The sequence below is a fragment of the Temnothorax longispinosus genome, chromosome 10 (genome assembly GCF_030848805.1).
Source record: "Temnothorax longispinosus isolate EJ_2023e chromosome 10, Tlon_JGU_v1, whole genome shotgun sequence".
NCBI classification, from domain to species: Eukaryota; Metazoa; Arthropoda; class Insecta; order Hymenoptera; family Formicidae; genus Temnothorax; species Temnothorax longispinosus.
In genome coordinates this window covers 9,375,334-9,394,035 of record NC_092367.1, presented here as the reverse complement: position 1 = coordinate 9,394,035, position 18,702 = coordinate 9,375,334, and the positions used below count along the sequence as shown (strand labels likewise).

Below are 18,702 nucleotides of genomic sequence, written 5' to 3'. Positions count from 1 at the left end.
GTTCGCAGAGCCTACTCTACTTTCTTTTCATACTTTCCGAGGTAATACGCTTTACACGACAATACTTCTATAGTACCTGTTAGATATCCCGATAACGCTGTGCGTGTAATGTTAAAAGAGTTATTTTTAATTTGACCACGCGGAAGTCAGAGACAGTCTGAGAGAGATGGAGATATACCATCTATAAAAATCAAATTGTACGCGTTGCTTTCGAAAAAGACATCTGATACAAGACTAATCATTTCGATATATTACTTAATATATCGAATACTTAATAGTAATGGCACTATATAGAATATGTATATATATATTATATATATATATATATATATATATATATATGATATTGATATTAAATATATAGTTCGCATCCGTTTAGTAACTTCGATATAAGATACAATTTTAGTAATTATAGCGATTGCTTTCAATTTCAGATCAAAATTTCTAGTCAACCAATGCTAGTCGGGGCTAGATCTAACTAATGGATTGTTGTTGCCTCTTGATATCATGATTGCATCAAGACTCGGAAAGCTGTGCCCATCAATGTGCGCCGAGCGTAAGAAAGTAAAATATAACACAGCAGTCTTCAAAATCTTGAAGAAGAACGGACAACATTGTAAGTATAGTATTTAAATGTAAAATTAATACATTTGCGATTGGCAACATAATGAAGAAATGTGTTATATAGATATGTACATACATACAAACAGTCATATAGATATGTATTTTAATTGAGGCATGCGACACGATACATTTTTTCCATGTAAACCGACATACCCTTTTTATTCCCCTATAAGTTCAGAGCAAATTATCTTACCGTGGCGAATGTTTCCATGCACAAAACGAACATACCGCCAGCCGTTAATACGCAAGGCGGCTGTGTTTTCATCATCATAAAAAGGACAAGTTTTTTCATTTTGGGCGACGCATCGTACTAGTTCAAAGGACCACGCACTAATTATATGAAAAAAGTGGCCACCGTTAAAATCGACGAAAACTACGGAAAACTGTAGTTTGTGTGATGCCGATGAAAAGTTCAAATCCGCACAACCCTCAAAATATATTAGTTTTTAAGCTACGAGCCTATAAAGATAATATTAGTGGTATAAAACGTACACATAGTATACCCACTCTTAGCGTTACCCAAGATCAACCAGCGTGGAGGTGGTGAGTGTCTGATCTCCTTTCTTGTTCTTGTTTTTATTTTTTTAATATTTTTTATTTATTATTTAATATTTTTTTATTATTTTATATTTTTTGTTTTTTTTTCTTTTTATCTCATAGTGTTTTTCTATTGTCTCAAACTCCTTGATTTGCCAATTGTCAAAATATGCTATAATTGATAGTTTTTTATACCACGATTATTACCTTTATTAGGCTCGTGGTATAAAAAACTATCAATTATAGCATATTTTGACAATTGACAAATCAAGGTGTTTGAGACAATAGAAAAACCATTATGAGATAAAAAAAAAAAAAAAAAAAATATTAAATATTGAAAAAATTAAAAATATTAAAAAAATAAAAGATATTAAAAAAATAAAAACAAGAACAAAAAAGGAGATCAGACACTCACCACCTCCACGCTGGTTGATCTTGGGTAACGCTAAGAGTGGGTGTACTATGTATAATATGTGTACGTTTTATACCATCAATATTACCTTTATAGGCTCGTAGCTTAAAAACTAGCATATTTTGAGGGTTGTGCGGATTTGAACTTTTCATCGGCATCACACATACTACAGTTTTCCGTAGTTTTCGTCGATTTTAACGGTGGCCATTTTTTTCATATAATTAGTGCGTGGTCCTTTATTCTGCAATTATAGACATGAAATTGCTCGCGTTTTGCTATGTTTCTTTTATATTCATATCCCAGTGAACACAATATCTTAAATTGGACATGAGACATTTTAAAGACACCATATCATAAGACGTCTTAAAGATGTTTTAATGACGTCTTGAAGACGTCTTTAAGGTGGTCCTTTCGCGGACCCAGCTAGTCAAGTAACAGTCCGTCATGAGGTAATTGAAAACCGACATATTGACAAGCATTACACAACATCCCAATAATTATAATAATATAATATGATTTTACACGCACGATTTAATCGTATTTAATTATTTACTAATTAAAAAAATATCACAATAGTAGTGCGGTTGGACTCGATTTAGGTTAGGTCAGGCATGACAGTACGAGTAAAGCAATATGCGATTGGACCACTACTTATTTAACCTCATATATCAGAGCAAAACATTCGGCAAGCCTTTATTTTCAAGGTATGTACGAAATCCGGAAACTTCAGGGAATATTTTAAGACATGAATAATGTATTCATCTGATCGCTAAGTACATGTATTATTCGTTGAAAACCTCGGACGTGGCGATTTGCATCATTCTATCTTTCTCGTTCATTAGATATATGTAAACAAGGATAGAATGACAATCGGCACGCTCCGCGAACGCACATTTAAAATGACTTATTTCTTGTAAAGTGTCGGTAACCTCACTTGATTTTTCGTACACATGCCCCTTATTACTGTATATTTAACATATATCAAATTTAGGTACCTATCTAATACTTGTTCTCACGAAAGGACCACCTTAAGATGTCATATGTTCCGATTTGAGACATGCGTGTTGACTGGGATAGTTCATTGATTATTAAATTAATTGTTATGTTCAACTATTAAATTATAATTGTTATGTTTATATATGATGTACTTCTAACAATAATAATATTAATTATCTTCCCATACAGGGTTTTACAATCGGCCCAGTATTGGGCCAGTACTGGGTTGTGGTAGTTTAGGTACTGGCGCTGTACTGGCAACATTACTGGCGCGGTACTGCCGCAGCGCCGGATGATAACTTTAGCCCAATACTGACCGACAGTACTGGCCCAGCCGTTGTCTATTGGTACTGCCCCAGTATAGGTATTACTATCGGCCCAGTACTGCGCCAGTACTGGTTGCCAGATTCAGACTGGTTGATAATTAATTAAGAAACGAGTTTTGTTATAAAATATATGCGTTACCCACTCGGCATGTCATGTTGCTGAAATATTGAAATATTCGGAAATAGTACAGAAATATTTCGTTAACATTTCATTTGTAACTATGCATCTGAAATATTTCAGAAATGTACCTGCATCATGTTTTTTATAATATTGCATTAACAATATTTCTGAAATCTTTCAGAAAGTTGTTTACAATATTTGTAAGTGTCTGTAATATTGCAAAAAAATGTAGCAGATGCAATATTTCAGAAATATTTCTGAAACTTTATAAAAGTAATATTACGTTTGCATTGCACAAATAATATTTCTGTAACATATCAAACGCAACATTGCATTTAAAATATTTCTGAAAAATTTCTGAAGGATTGCGTAGGTAATGAAAAATTGAATTGCAGGCAGTGAATTTCTACAATATTGCAGAAGAAATATTGCAGATGTAACGGTTTAGAAACATTTCTGATACATGATAAAACTATTATTTACATTTAAATTGCACGCGTTATATTTTTGAATGTTTCACATACAACATTGCATTTGTAATATTTCCGAAAAGTTGATGACAGACTTTAGAACTTATAAAAAATTAAATTTATTATTATATAATTATTACATTTTATTGCATTTTTTCTCTTTTATAATATTAAGAATTTTCTGATATTGTCATATGGCATTTTTAATATAAAATATAAAATACTTAATAATATTTAATATAAATTAATATTCGACGTTGACTGGCAAAAAAGATTTATTCGTATATCTGTATTGTTAATATTGTTATGCGATAGCTTTATGGTCACCAAAATAAGCAAGTATAAGAAAAAAAAAAGCGTCAGAGTCAGAAGATCACCACTACCCTGTTCGATCATCGATGTCAAGCAACAAGGCGCCGGTATACTACTTGGATGGGTGACCGGCTGAGAGAGCGGATTTCTTTGGACAAATGCGCGGCGGCTATACGCACATGGCTTAATATATTTTTTTTGTTCCGGTAACAAAATATTTCATTTTTCACATATCAACAAATAGTTTTTACGTCAGTAACAAAATTTTGTTTGCTAATAAAAAACATTTTTCTCAGTGTAAAATGTATTCGAAATATCTCCGAAGTGTTTCTGCAATATTTCGTAGATATATTTCAAAAATATTTCAGTAATATTACCGAAATATTGCCGAAATCTTTCAGCAAAGTTGCATTTGAAATAATTGTGCCGATTGAAACATTGCAGAAATGTTGCAGAAACGGTCGTGAAATATTTCTGAAATATTGATGAAAAGTGTAATATTTCAAATGGAATTTTGCAGAAATGTTTCTGAAATATTACATGCCGAGTGGGTATATATATATACCCAGTAAGCAAAAAATCATTATTACAATGTTATTGCAACGATATTCTATAACTTGTAATGTTGTTAAATATGTAGTTCTTAATGTTGTATAGAACATCATTATGAACATACTTTGACCACGATTCCGAAATTTCAGTAATGTTGAAATGGGAGTGCCATAACGTTGCAAATAACATTGCGCTAAGGTTTTTCTATCATTCCTGTAATGTTTTTGACATAAAAATTTAAACGTACTATCAACTTTATTACAATATTATATTAAGATTACCGTAATATTAATTCTAACATTTATTTAAAGTTCTTATTGATGTTTTATTTCTATTACAGGCAACATGTTTTCAATAAATATGCAATAGTAATAAAATATCTCAATATTTATTGTCTAATTAATATTTAGATTGCTTTTATAGATCAGGCTGGGACAACTTTGAGCTCCAGAACCACGACACTTCTTTTCTATCTACGGAAAGTAGGGGAGTGTCGTGACTCCGGAGTTCGAAGTTGCCCAGGCCTGTTATATACTAATCTGTATTAGGGAATAATTCACTAATTATCATAAAAAAAGTTTTATTTATATAAAAATAATATATACCATATATTACAGTTTTCAGTTTATCACAATAATATCTTTGGTGAAGATCACTGATCCTAGCGGAAGGTTTTGGGATAAAACTCATCTTTCAAATAAAAAAATCAGATTTCTGTCTCAAATCCAGGAAAAAATGCATTTTAAGGCAAGATCAGATGTGGTTCCACATCTTCGTCGTTGATCCTTGAATACAAACTAAACGTAATATTGAGAAAAATGTCAAACCAAATAATTTTATCAAAATCTTCCTTTTTTATTTGAAATGTGTCCCCTCGAATGAGGGTGTTAGTGCCTTCGACCTTATCCTTTTAGATCATATAGCACAAATCACTATTTCTAATGTATAAAAATTTTCTTTTTACTATTGCCTAGACCTATGTATTTTTTTTCATTCTACAAACTTTCTAAAACGGATTATTAAACCACATACAGGTCTTTCAATCCTTAAACCATTTACTTCCTCTTAATCAACCCCTTACAGGGAAACAAGTTAAACGAGGACTGTATATGCGGGATGCAGACTGAGTCGAGATCAAACCTAAGACCCTTTTGTTACTATAATAATCACTCGCGCGGAGCCACGCAAGTAAGATAATATTTTATCACTTCCTGAAAAATAAAAGTAGAATTAAATTAGTGAAAAAGCTACTTATAAATTATAACGCGGCAAACTATAATAATTTTATTTTATAGAGAGTATATACCAAAATACATTACATTACCTTTTTAATGTTTTTTTCTTTCCTTACGGACGTTTGCGAATCTGAACCACTCCATTACAAAGTGTTCAAAATCTTTTCTGTATTCCGAGGGAATAATTGCTCTAAAAGCTTCTGGAATAAGAAAAATTCAATACAGTTTATTGTTAGATGAAAGAAATAAATAATGTTAATTTAACGGCAATTAAAACTTATGATAATTATTGAAATAACACAAAAGTTTCCGGAATAGTTTACATATATACTAAATCGATCAAAAGTATTAGTTTATGAATATATATATTTTTCTTTTATTTTGTAAGAATTTTTAACGTGTATGTGTGTCCTGCTTTTTAACGATGATTGCCACAAAAAAATAGGAGACAATTTTAATAAATTCTGAGACATAAAACATAGCATTTAATACTGCAAGTAATATATACATCTCTTAAAAAATTACTTACTTTTAATGCTCAGAATTGCGTATCTCCAATTTTATAATTATTTTTTTGGCCAGTCCATAAACACATGGAGGCTAAGTCATCAGAAAATGTAGCACTCAAACTTCTTCTAATAAAATCCTTTTCATGTTTCCCTCCAATTAACATAACCTTGTTCACCTGAAAAATTTATACTTGTAATTCTATATAATGCAGTTTATTATTATAAATTGCAAGGAAAATAATTCAGAAGACTTTTAAAATATAATAACACATATTATGGGATATTATAGAACACATTAAAGGACATATATTATAGATACAAGTTTGTAAAAAGAGTCAGAGTAACCATTTTTGGTTTTAGACCCATTGGGTGCTCCTCTTCAAGATTCTATTTGATCGTTTTATACATAAAACATACAGTTGAATACATTATAGAGATTAATACAAATACATTTTGATTTTTGAAGGATATTTGAAAACTTTACCGACAAAATTCTACCTTCTTTTAGAAAATTTACATATATCGCATTGGTTGCATAGAATTACAAATGCTTGTACATAATAAAAATAGGTGTAAATCAATTAGAGCATTTGCTCAATATATCACAAAAATGATTAAAAAATTTCAAAGTAAAGATCTCGAGCTGTCAATGTAAATATTTATCTGTTACAAAAATTGTACAACTTTTATATATTATCAGTATGTTTGGTCCGTTAAAGAAAATTGTAAAAAAATATTACTGTACCATTTCCATTAAATTTAAAAGCTTAAAAATATACGAAAAGTTTGCAAGAAGATTTTTATATATAAATACTTAATCTTTCTGCTAAATATGGTAAAACAAAGCAACACACATTTATATATAGAATATCTATATGCATAAAAGACTTGAACAATGTAGTGTGAATGCGTTAGTACTTATTTGATATGACGTTTGGATGATTTTGTCTGTATGTTACTGACACTTTTAGAGTTTTCATCTATTTTTTCATCTAATAAATTGTGTCATAAACAAAAAATATTCGCATATGTTACGCCACAATCAAAATCACTATAAACATAGTAGATACAGATAATGCGCAATTACTATCTTTGCTATAGGCACTACATTTAAAATAATACCAAAAAATCGATAAAAATTACAAGTCCTGGTGATCTCTTTGTCGACTCTAAATTGCAAATATTATATTTACTACTCTTGGAGAAAGGGAGAAAGAGGGAGAGAGAGGAGATATCTCTTACAGTCTTTTCTTAATTCTTAAATTTTTAAAGTCTGATTTTATTGTGTAAATTTATATCTACTACGATTATGTAACTACTAACCCGAAATGTTATTTGTAAATGTTTATAGAATTAATTATAATTGTGATAAGCAGCTTTACTTACAACTTGCATGAAAGCTTCTGGATCAGTTTTTAGCATATCTTCAAATTGTCAATGGAAGATAAGGGGAGATATTGTCCAATCTTTGTATCTTGTATAATACTTTCCTCAGAATATTGTTCAGCCTCGCGGTCCGAGTACATCAAAAATATGTTCGATCCTTTTAATACTTTGGTATATTTCTTTTCTTCTGCAAATCTCTCTCTTATATATAGGTCGAAAAATAGATCTTGAATCACCAGCTACCTATTTACAGCACATATAGATAATTGAGTTCTTATCATTAATATGCAAGTTTTAGAATATAATAATTACCCATATAAAAATGTTGTATACAATTAAAAGTGCTCGACAGCACAAGCACAAACGTATACGTATCCCAGCAAACGCAAAAGGATTAAAAGATATTGAAATTTTTTAATACTTTTGAATCCCTTTTTTGGCGGAATTAGATGAAATTAGATGGGATTCGAAATGAGATGGTCCAATCCCATGGAATCCAAAAAAGAAAAATTTCAATTCCATCCAATCCTATAGAATCCGTAAAGGTTATAAAATTGCATGGCATTAGATGGTTTAGAAAACGTCTCGCGCCTCCGTTGGGCGACCAAGCGCCATTGTTCGTCGGTGAGCTTTTGTGTATGTCTAAGGGCATTACACGCACTACTGCCGACGGGCAATTAGCCCGAAAATGAGATTTGTAAGATCTGTCAGGCACCGTAAGGGGTCCCTTTACATAGCGGTCGAGACGAAACTTTGAACTCGAGAAGATGCCCCGGCGATGCGACGCCTAGCGGCGTCGACGCGAACTGCCGGTAATGCAGATACCGCGCGGGCGTGTACTATTGGTGGCGCGTACCGCCACAGAGTTCAACACGGACACTTTTCAATCCCTATCCTGGCATTCAATGGTATTCATTTTATTGTCAGAATAGACGGAATTCAATGGAATTCAATACGGAAATTTTTAATTCCTATTTGGCATTCAATGGTATTCATTTCATTAACGGAATCAATGGTATTCAATGGAATTCATCACGAAACTTTCCAATCCCTAACCTGGCATTCAGTGGTATTCATTTCGTTAACGGAATCAATGGTATTCAATGGAATTCATCACGAAACTTTCCAATCCCTAACCTGGCATTCAGTGGTATAATATTTTTGTGTCGGAATTGGATGGGATTCAAAAAAGACAAATTCTTTCCAAAATAAGGAATTCCATGATATTGAAACTATTTCAATCCCTTTTTTGGACAGAATGGAATTCGGAAAGTCCTTAATTGAATTCCTGGCAATCCCGTTTTAATTCTTTTCAATCTTTTTTCGTTTGCTGGGATATATGACACACTCACGCATCATACGTATATGTAAGATAATGCGACTACAGTCTCCAGAACTATTACTGCTTCCGATTGGCTGTTGCGACAAGCGTGCGTCTGCTCATGATCTCGACGCGCTCAAACAGCTGAAAATAATCGGCAGTAAATTGCAAGAAAATAGCAAATAATTCCACTATATAGCTTCTACCGATACCCAAAGAACGTTATTTGTAGTTAACCTAAATTATAGGTTATAGATCATCATATCAGCTACTATTCATAGCACGTATGGTTAATTGAGTTCTTATTATTAATATACAACTTTTAGAATATAATAGTTACTTACTTATATATAAATATACTGTAAATAAAGAGCACTCCGCACTGCTCGATCCACACGCGTGTATACGCACTCACGCATCGTACGTAGGATAATGTACGCATCATGGCTGTTGTCTGTCGCGATGAGCGTTGCGCACAATATGAAACAATAACATTCTAACAACAGAAAATTAATATACTACCAACGTTATTTCCAAGTCCAAATTACAAGGAATTTTGAACTGTTGCATTGATCTCAAATAAATGTCAGAGTAACATTTGAAAAATATTTTCTGTAACGTTTTTAAAATATTTTAACAACATTCAGAAAAATCATATTACGAAATAATATTTTTCAAATATGTGTATAATATTATTAAAAAACGTTTAAAAAATACACATAAAGTCAATATTTCTAAACGTAAATTTAATGTTCCTTGCTTACTGGGTATACATATATATATATATATATATATATATATATATAGGGCATTCTCCGTGAAATCAGACACCCCCCCTGTCCAAAAATTGGGGTCACCTAAAAAATTCTTTCGGGGCTTATTTTATAGCTACACTAATGTAGTTTTAGTTGAGCTGTGGCCTTTTGAAAAATCAACATGGCGGAACCCAATATGGTGGCCGAAGTCTGCGAGTAACGAGGTACGACAGATGAAATCGTTACTTGGAAGTTATAGACTGTCATAGAAAAATGTGTTAATGTGTTTATTTAGTAGTTAGCATTGAATCCATGGAAAAAATAAATTTTTAGTTTGTCCAAAACTAATATGGCGGCCAAATTATCCGTGAAATGCTAAAAAATAACTATTTCGTTCTTTAAAACATACAAACTGCGTTTAATTTTCATGAAAATTTATATCATGATACATTGTAAGATGTTGATAAATTAACAATTGGGACGTCGTATTTGAATATAACAAAACCCAATATGGCGGCTGTATATTCGAAAAATGCTAAAAATAATGACGTCAATATTCAAATCATACAGACTCGTTCTAATTATTATTAATTTGAGTGTTACGGTATTTTTAATTGCTTTTTTTATTTACTTTTTCAAATTTTTATGAATTTTCATTATTTTTTTATTTTTGACTATAATTTCGTTATTGCGGTGACAAAATTTGAACGTGGTTGATCAAATATGATTTTTTCAGTGAATACAGAATAATTTTTGAATAAGTAAGTGAAGGCAAGACAGGTAGTCTTTCGAGCCAGTGAAGGCAAGAGAGACAGATTGTCCGGCCAGTGAAGGCAAGAGAGACAAACTGTCCAGCCAGTGAAGGCAGGAGAGACAGACTGTCCGGCCAGTGAAGGCAAGAGAGACAGACTGTCCGGCCAGTGAAGGCAAGAGAAACAGACTGTCCAGCCAGTGAAGGCAAAAGAGACAGACTGTCCGGCCAGTGAAGGCAAGAGAAACAGATTGTCCGGCCAGTGAAGGCAAGAGAGACAGATTGTCCGGCCAGTGAAGGCAAGAGAGACAAACTGTCCAGCCAGTGAAGGCAGGAGAGACAGACTGTCCGGCCAGTGAAGGCAAGAGAGACAGACTGTCCGGCCAGTGAAGGCAAGAGAGACAGACTGTCCAGCCAGTGAAGGCAAAAGAGACAGACTGTCCGGCCAGTGAAGGCAAGAGAGACAGATTGTCCGGCCAGTGAAGGCAAGAGAGACAGATTGTCCGGCCAGTAAATACAGAATAATTTTTTTTCGCTAGCTGGATAGTCTGTCTCTCTTGCCTTCACTGGCCGGACAATCTGTCTCTCTTGTCTTCACTGGCTCGAAAGATTACCTGTCTTGCCTTCACTTACTTATTCAAAAATTATTCTGTATTTACTGGAAAAATCATATTTGATCAACCACGTTCAAATTTTGTCACCGCAATAACGAAATCATAGTCAAAAATAAAAAAATAATAAAATTTCATAAAAATTTGAAAAAGTAAATTAAAAAAAGCAATTAAAAAATACCGTAACACTCAAATTAATAATAATTAAAACGAGTCTGTATGATTTGATATCGACGTCATTATTTTTTAGCATTTTTCGAATATACAGCCGCCATATTGGGTTTCGTTATATTCAAATACGACGTCCCAATTGTTAATTTATGATCAACATCTTAAAATGTATCATGATATAAATTTTCGTGAAAATTGAACGCAGTTTGTATGTTTTAAAGAACGAAATAGTTATTTTTTAGCATTTCACGGATAATTTGGCCGCCATATTGGTTTTGGACAAACTTAAAATTTATTTTTTTCATGGATTCAATGCTAACTACTAAATAAACACATTAACACATTCTTCTATGACAGTCTATAACTTCCAAGTAACGATTTCATCTGTCGTACCTCGTTACCCGCAGACTTCGGCCACCATATTAAGGTCCACCATGTTGATTTTTCAAAAGGCCACAGCTCAACTAAAACTACATATGTGTAGCTATAAAATGAGCCCCAAAAGAATTTTTTAGGTGACCCCAATTTTTGGACAGGGGGGTGTCTGATTTCACGGAGAATGCCCCATATATATATATATATATATACTGATAATAATTAAATAAACAAAACATATATATATATATATATATATATATATATATATATGTTTTGTTTATTTAATTATTATCAGTCTTCAAAAATAAGGTTACATTAACGTTAACATCAATTCAAAAGTGTGTCACATTTTATTATAAAAGTGGACTCCACGATACAACTGTATAAGTTGTGCAATTCTGTCATTTATACATCGTTCTTATAGCATCGTTGGTCGTATTTTAAATAAGAGAAACGGATCCTATCAAATGCCATCTATCGGATGATTCGACATTTGCATAGTCATTTGCCAGTGATGGTTCAGTACTGTCTGACAGAACATTGGCCGATGTGCGGGTGCCAACCATTGGCCAAGCGTTGGTTTTCGTCGTAATGCTGGATTATTCTTTATAGGTTATGCGCCAGTCATTTGCCAGTGATGGCCCAGTACTGTCTGACAAAATGTCGGGCGATGTGCGGCTGCCAACATTGGCCAAGTGTTGGCTTTATCGTAACGCCGAATTATTCTTTATAGATCAGGTTTTAGGTAGACAGCCAGTGTTGGCCCAGCATTGGCTGACAAAACCTTGGCCGATAATCGAATGCCGTAGCATTGGCCAAGTGTTGGTTGTATTGTAACCTCCGGCGACCGTATATGGGTTGTTTTTAATACTTACGCGAGATACGTAACATACGTACAGATTAGTATGAAAATATCCACTATTATCTATCAATCTCTGAGCATTAATACATTCGAAGCATAGATGAAATGATAACGCACACGTTACCGCTACTATTATAGTCTAATAGCGCTTTTCACTGGGAGAACTAGTGCGCACTGAGTGCGCACTCACCGCAGGCAACGTGTTTCACTGGGCGTTTCGGTGTTATAATCACGTTTACGCAATTGTAGCATAGCTTAAGACGTTTTTTACTATGCTTGTTTTCCTAAAATGAAATTTTCATCAACATTTTTTTTGAACATGTGCACTGGAATAATCATAAACTCAGACAGATCGTTCGATTTTGACACAGCCTAAACGACATTACATTGATTACATTAATTGTGGCCGGATAATAATTAATCAATATTTTAATTGTAGGAGAACGACTATACACATATTATTTTGTAAATTTGGATTACACAGTAGACTTTTTTCATCCCTCCCCCCCCCAAATATTTCTATTTATATAATTGCGATAAAAATGTATATCTTTCAACAAATCTTTTTTTAGAGGGGGGATTCCACATACGGCAAAACACCACTATAAAATCAAAATTCAAATTTGCTTGTTACATTGCGAAATACAAACATTTAAACAAGGAGAAAATTCCAAGAAGCAGACTAGCATCTTGAAATTTTGTCACAGATATATGACAATCCTAAAAGCATTCAATCAAACATACAATATTAGTAATAGGTATATTTACATATCCTTCCAACATATTTGAAAATTCTTTATTCTAAACAAAATAACGGATGTTTAAAACTGACGTATCAATGTTATTTATATCACTGATTATGTAATTATAGACGAATATATAAAATAAAAAACTTGACGCTAAGAGCATTTTAATGTGTAGAATAAATATGTGAAATTTCAGATATATCGATGTAATATCTTTTCGATTTTAAAGACAGATTCAAAAGAAACCGCATTTAAAGTAATGTTTAAATAACTGATTGAACGATCGAGTGTTTTATGCAGATTGATTTAATGATTTACTCTTAGAGTGCAGTGCTATTAAGGAGTGCTATTAAGTTCACCTACTATTCTGAAATCAAAAATGGGATTAAATAATAATGTCATTACAGAGCGATCCCGAATTATATGCAATATTAGTATAATGAATTGTGGATGCTAGTTATGTGCTATATTTTTCATAAATTATTAGTGTATAAAATTTTAACAAATATATGCCGAAGTATGAAAGCGACTCTTGAATCGTTGTCAAATACTTATTATCCAACATTATGAAGTAAAAGAAAAATCACAAATAATTTATAAAAACCTATATGAACAATTGTCAAAGAATACTAAAGACTTAAAATGATTAATACATTGATGATTGCGTGTCGTGAATTCATGATTAGTGGTTAAACACTTGTTTGTGAAGTTGGATTCGCATCAGCTGTTGCGTTGCCAATGTAGCCCAGTAGCTAGGTAAGTTTACCCTGCAAAAGGTCGGGTAGTTTTGATTTTTGGATATATTTTATACTTTGGGGTCCTAATGAAAAATCCAAGTTTTCGATCTTGGCGCACTTTCGCTCGCGCAGCCATCTTGAAAAAATGGAGCACAAAACCGGTTTTTTTGGAATATCTCTTCACCAGTAGGTATTTGGACAAAAAAAATTATTATCAATTTTGTAGAAGATATAATTCCCTACAACTTTTGTCTGAAACATTTTTTCGTATATCTAATAGGTAGCAAGCTACAGCACTGTAAAGTGGAGCAAATTATTAAAAATATCACAAAAGGCTCCGTTTTAAACATATTCGTAGGCTGAAAATATTTTACATATATTTATTCTATTTAATTATAAATAAATAATAATTAATTTATATATTTAAGTTGGCGCGCAGTATTTATTGGAAATATAGTATTAAAAATTCACACGAAAAATTATTTCGCGAAAAAAATCATCACATGCCTCGGTGATCGAATTGGTGAGACGCCCGCACGGTATGAGGGAGGTCCAGGTTCGAATCCTGGCTGAGGTGATATTTTTCGCAATAAATTCTTTACAGTAATATTTGGGGGGAGGAGATGTTAGGTACGATGCGTATCAGCATCAAAAATTAAATCAATTATCGATTCAAAAATATGTAAATTTACTGTTCCTACAAGCATGCTGTGTTTCAAGACCGACAATTCAGTTGGCGCGCAGTATTTGTTGGAAATAGTATCTACTAAAAATTCACACGAAAAATTATTTTGTTACTTAGATCCAAAAGCTCGGAGGCATTCTCTTCTCTAGACGGCATTCTCTTCTCACATTATAGCGATTTTAAATCTTAGAGTTTTATTACTATTGTTTATAATAATAATAATTAATTTATATTAATATAAATTAATAAACAATAATTATAATAAAATATGCTTAAAAAGGAGTCTTTTGTAAAATTTTTAATAATTTGTTCCACTTTACAGCGCTGTAGCTCGCTATCTATTACATATACGAAAAAATATTTCAGACAAAAGTTATAGGGAATTATATCTTCTATAAAATTGATAATAACTATTTTTGCCTAAATACCTACTGGTAAAAAGATATTCCGAAAAAACTGGTTTTGTGCTTCATTTTTTCAAGATGGCGGCGCGAGCGAAAGTGCGCCAAGGTCGAAAACTTGGATTTTTCATTAGGACCCCACAATATAGAACATATCCAAAAATCAGAACTACCCGACCTTTTGTAGGGCAAAACCTATTTTTTTCCCTCTGCTACTGGGCTAATGGCAACGTCTGTCATTACTAATTCGATCCACGAGGTAAAAGTAAACTTTGTGATAATAAAGCTTTAAATCCACACGGTAAAATTCTATTTTTAAAGTTTTTATGCAATCCTTGAAGTTTTGTCTGTCAAATGCTAGTTTTTCAAAGTCCTAAGTTGGCTAACAAGGGAACGGTCGGAAGTGTCCCTACCCGATTTGGATGCGCTTTGGATATGTTGTTGAGCATCAAAAAATATTAGACTCGTATCTTTTTTGCTGCGTATCTCGGCGTTTAGGGGTTGAAACAAAAAAAATTGTTATATTTGGCAAAAATAATAGGTGGGGGTGTGGGGTTAAATTAAAAAATGTGACAAATTTGAAAAATGATTACGCCATTGTAAAGAGCACAAAAGCCATAAACATTTCGTACAAATGTTTTGTCGTTACGCCTTATATTTTCGAAGATATTCGCTAAAAACTATAAAATCCGTTATTTTCAAAGGGTTGTTTTAACCCCTAAACGTCAAGATACGCAGCTAAAAAAAATCCGTGTCTAATGTTTTTTGATGCTCGACAACATATCCAAAGCGCATCCAAATCGGTCGTTATTTTTAAGGGATTGTACCCCTAAACGTCGAGATACGCAGCAAAAAAAATACAAGTCTAATATTTTTTTATGTTTAACAACATATCCAAAGCGCATCCAAATCGGGTAGAGACACTTCCGACCGTTCCCTTGTAAGTGTGAACAAAATCAGTGATCATTTACCTCAGAGCGATCGTTTCTCTAGGCTCAAAGTGGTCAACTTCTGAATAATATTGTCCTCTTCTAAAAAGGAGATGTGAAGTTTATTGTTGTCGCTTTTCCGCGATGCCGATTGGTTCTCTTGCTGCGCTTACTTCATTTGCAGCTGTCATTGTATATTTTGACAGTTGTGTGTATCAAGGAGTTAATAGTGTAATAGTAATAGCATAATGTTAAAGCTAAATAGCGCGCGCAAAGCGCGCGTCTGTAGTGTCTAGTATTACAAAAAACTATACGGTCAATATTGCTCAACTTTTGAGATTATTTGTGTAAAGTGTTTATGTAAATCATATAAAAAAATTAAGACTCTAAGTTGACTTTCGACTAATAGGCGAACCTCGTTAAAGATGTATGTCGCTATAACTATATATATGTAGTATAATTTTGTTTTCTTGATTAAACAGTGTAGAGCTAATCTCAGAAATTATTCATAAATAACATGGTATCATTGGGACAGAAAAAGCGTAAAAATTGCAATTTTGTCTATTTTTGTACTTGATATTGTTTAAATAAATCATTAAAAAATTGAAAAAATATATATAAACAGAAAATCTTAAAAAACCGTAATTGCAATTCTCGATGTCATGGAAGTGTACCATAAAAATTTTATTCATTTTTACCGTACATGAGCAGAGATACATATTATGATATTTACATGGAAAGTATATCTATATATATACAATTTCTGTAACTTTTGAAGCAAATATCTTAGAAACGGGTCGGACAATCGATCGCAAATTTAACACAGGTTTTTGGGATATATAAGTGCACAATCTCTGTAAATTTCAGCTTTATCCCTTTATTTTGACATAAGCGACATACATCTTTAAGCACAGAACGGAACTGGAACAGACCGCTCAATTCTCGTGAGAAATCCGATCCGTCATTCCGATCCGTGCTTAAGACTGCACCCTTAGACCGTACAATCAACTTTCAGCACTGAAAAATAAGAACATCAAAGGTTAAAAAAATATGAAGATTTAAGAATCAATTTTCTTTCCTATAGGTATAAGGTAGACCGAGGCGAATTGGATCAATTTTTCTTTCTCGGTAAAAGAGTACCTATAATCGGTAAAAGATACCTAATCAAAAACAAATTTTGTTATTTAATTTTATTATAGATTCTTAATCTTTATAACTTTTGGCTTAGGTTTCATATAATAAAATAATACATAAACATAATATTTCTTATTGCACAACAAAAAAATAAAAAGAAGAGGATTATTCGATTCGCCTCGAAATTGAAGGCGAAGCGAATCACTAGTTTAGGTCTAAAAGAAATAAAAATAAATCAACAAATTGTTTGAAATAAACTACTTACATTAAACAAAAATAATTTACAAAAAAAATTAATTTGTCCGCCAGTGATTACAAACCAAGATATTTTATTTATTCGACTAACTGGCATGGCAATAGAGAAAAACAATTCACGACGTTTCGAGCCTTGGTTTGGGTCCTTTTCAAGTGAAAATCTGTAACGCAGATATAAAATTTGTACAAATTGAAGATAGAACAAAATAATTTATTTAACACAGAATTCAGAAGTAAATGGACCTTTTTTTACCTTTTCTATTAGTACAGTTCTCGTGACACCATTCTTCACATTTGTTGCACTGAATTCAGTATTTGATCGGTTCATATTCATATAGTCAGATCTTAAGAGCGTCTTAAGCACAATCTTAAGATGTTGTATCACTGTGCCGTATTAGCATCTTAAGACATTACTTAAAATATTACTTAAGCTCTTGAAATAAAAATGGACTGTGAATACGGGCTTTCGACAGATACATGGACAGACGAATTTTTCATTGCAATTGATGTAATGCCAGTCCCCGAAACCTTACAGCAATCAACAACTCGACGCAAAGTCATTTTTTCAGACTTTACTTTCTGCATAGTCTCGTTCATTGTATCTTGAGATCATTAGTTGATTTGCAAACTATTTAGGAATCGAAAAAGAACACACTTTTTTTGTAATAGCTATAAAATGTTGAAAAAATGTATGATCCAAATTACCCCGAAAAAGATGATCCAATTAATCCCATACGTCGATTTCATAAAGTACATTCGTTTTCTCTAAACTATCATAATAATATTATTTAAACTACTTATTAAAATGATTTAGCAAACTATATACACTGTATAAAAATCATTTGCATAAGTTTCAATACATTTTTTCATTACAAAGTCACAAAGTTGAGATCGTGATTATACATTAGCGCCAAAATTTCTTTGTTTACTCACGATCTCTAACGCTTCTATCGTCGATTGACACTAAATTACATGCAATATAAAGCTGTTGTCTATTGTTTCCGGTGCGGGGAAAACGCACGGAGGTAATTGGTACGATAAAACAGCTCATTTGAAACAATCCGATTCGCCCTGTGATCCGATTTGCCTCAGTCTACCCTATGTACTCTTTAACTCTGATACAATTTCTGGAAGCTAATAACATCAAATGTACTTCGAAGAAACTATGATTTTTGTCAACATTTTGATTAGGTCGTATGTTCTTTAATTAAAAATAATGAAGCTGGCGCAGAGTTATGCGTATAAAGATGCAAGAGTACTGTCTTTCCCCAAAATTGGACGAAAAAATTAAGATACAGATTTTGCTCGTGCAATATAAGCGAAAGTTATTAGGCTACGCTTATACGGCCAATTGGATCCCATTAGTTTGAATTAGTTGGATAGGAATTATTTAGATTTAATAAAGGTTCGTGTGGTTCGTTTGGATCACCAACACAAATGCGATCGGTAGAAAAGAACGGCGGCGGGACACTTTGCACCCGGGCGT

The 18,702-nt window shown here is 32.6% G+C and overlaps 1 long non-coding RNA gene across 3 annotated transcripts; it reads right to left on the bottom strand.

Annotated features, from left to right (window-relative positions):
* Positions 1 to 4,913: 4,913 nt before the first annotated feature.
* On the bottom strand, positions 4,914 to 9,355 carry LOC139820063 (uncharacterized). Of its 3 annotated transcripts, XR_011733890.1 has the most exons (5): positions 9,146 to 9,355; positions 8,833 to 8,945; positions 7,481 to 7,723; positions 6,115 to 6,270; positions 4,914 to 5,785 (listed from the first exon to the last, which is right to left on the bottom strand). It is a non-coding gene; the product is annotated as an uncharacterized lncRNA (long non-coding RNA). The 3 variants fall into 3 exon arrangements; XR_011733888.1 differs by having other exon boundaries at positions 8,833 to 9,352; XR_011733889.1 differs by lacking the exons at positions 8,833 to 8,945; positions 9,146 to 9,355 and adding an exon at positions 7,793 to 7,855.
* Between the last annotated feature and the right edge of the window lie 9,347 nt (positions 9,356 to 18,702).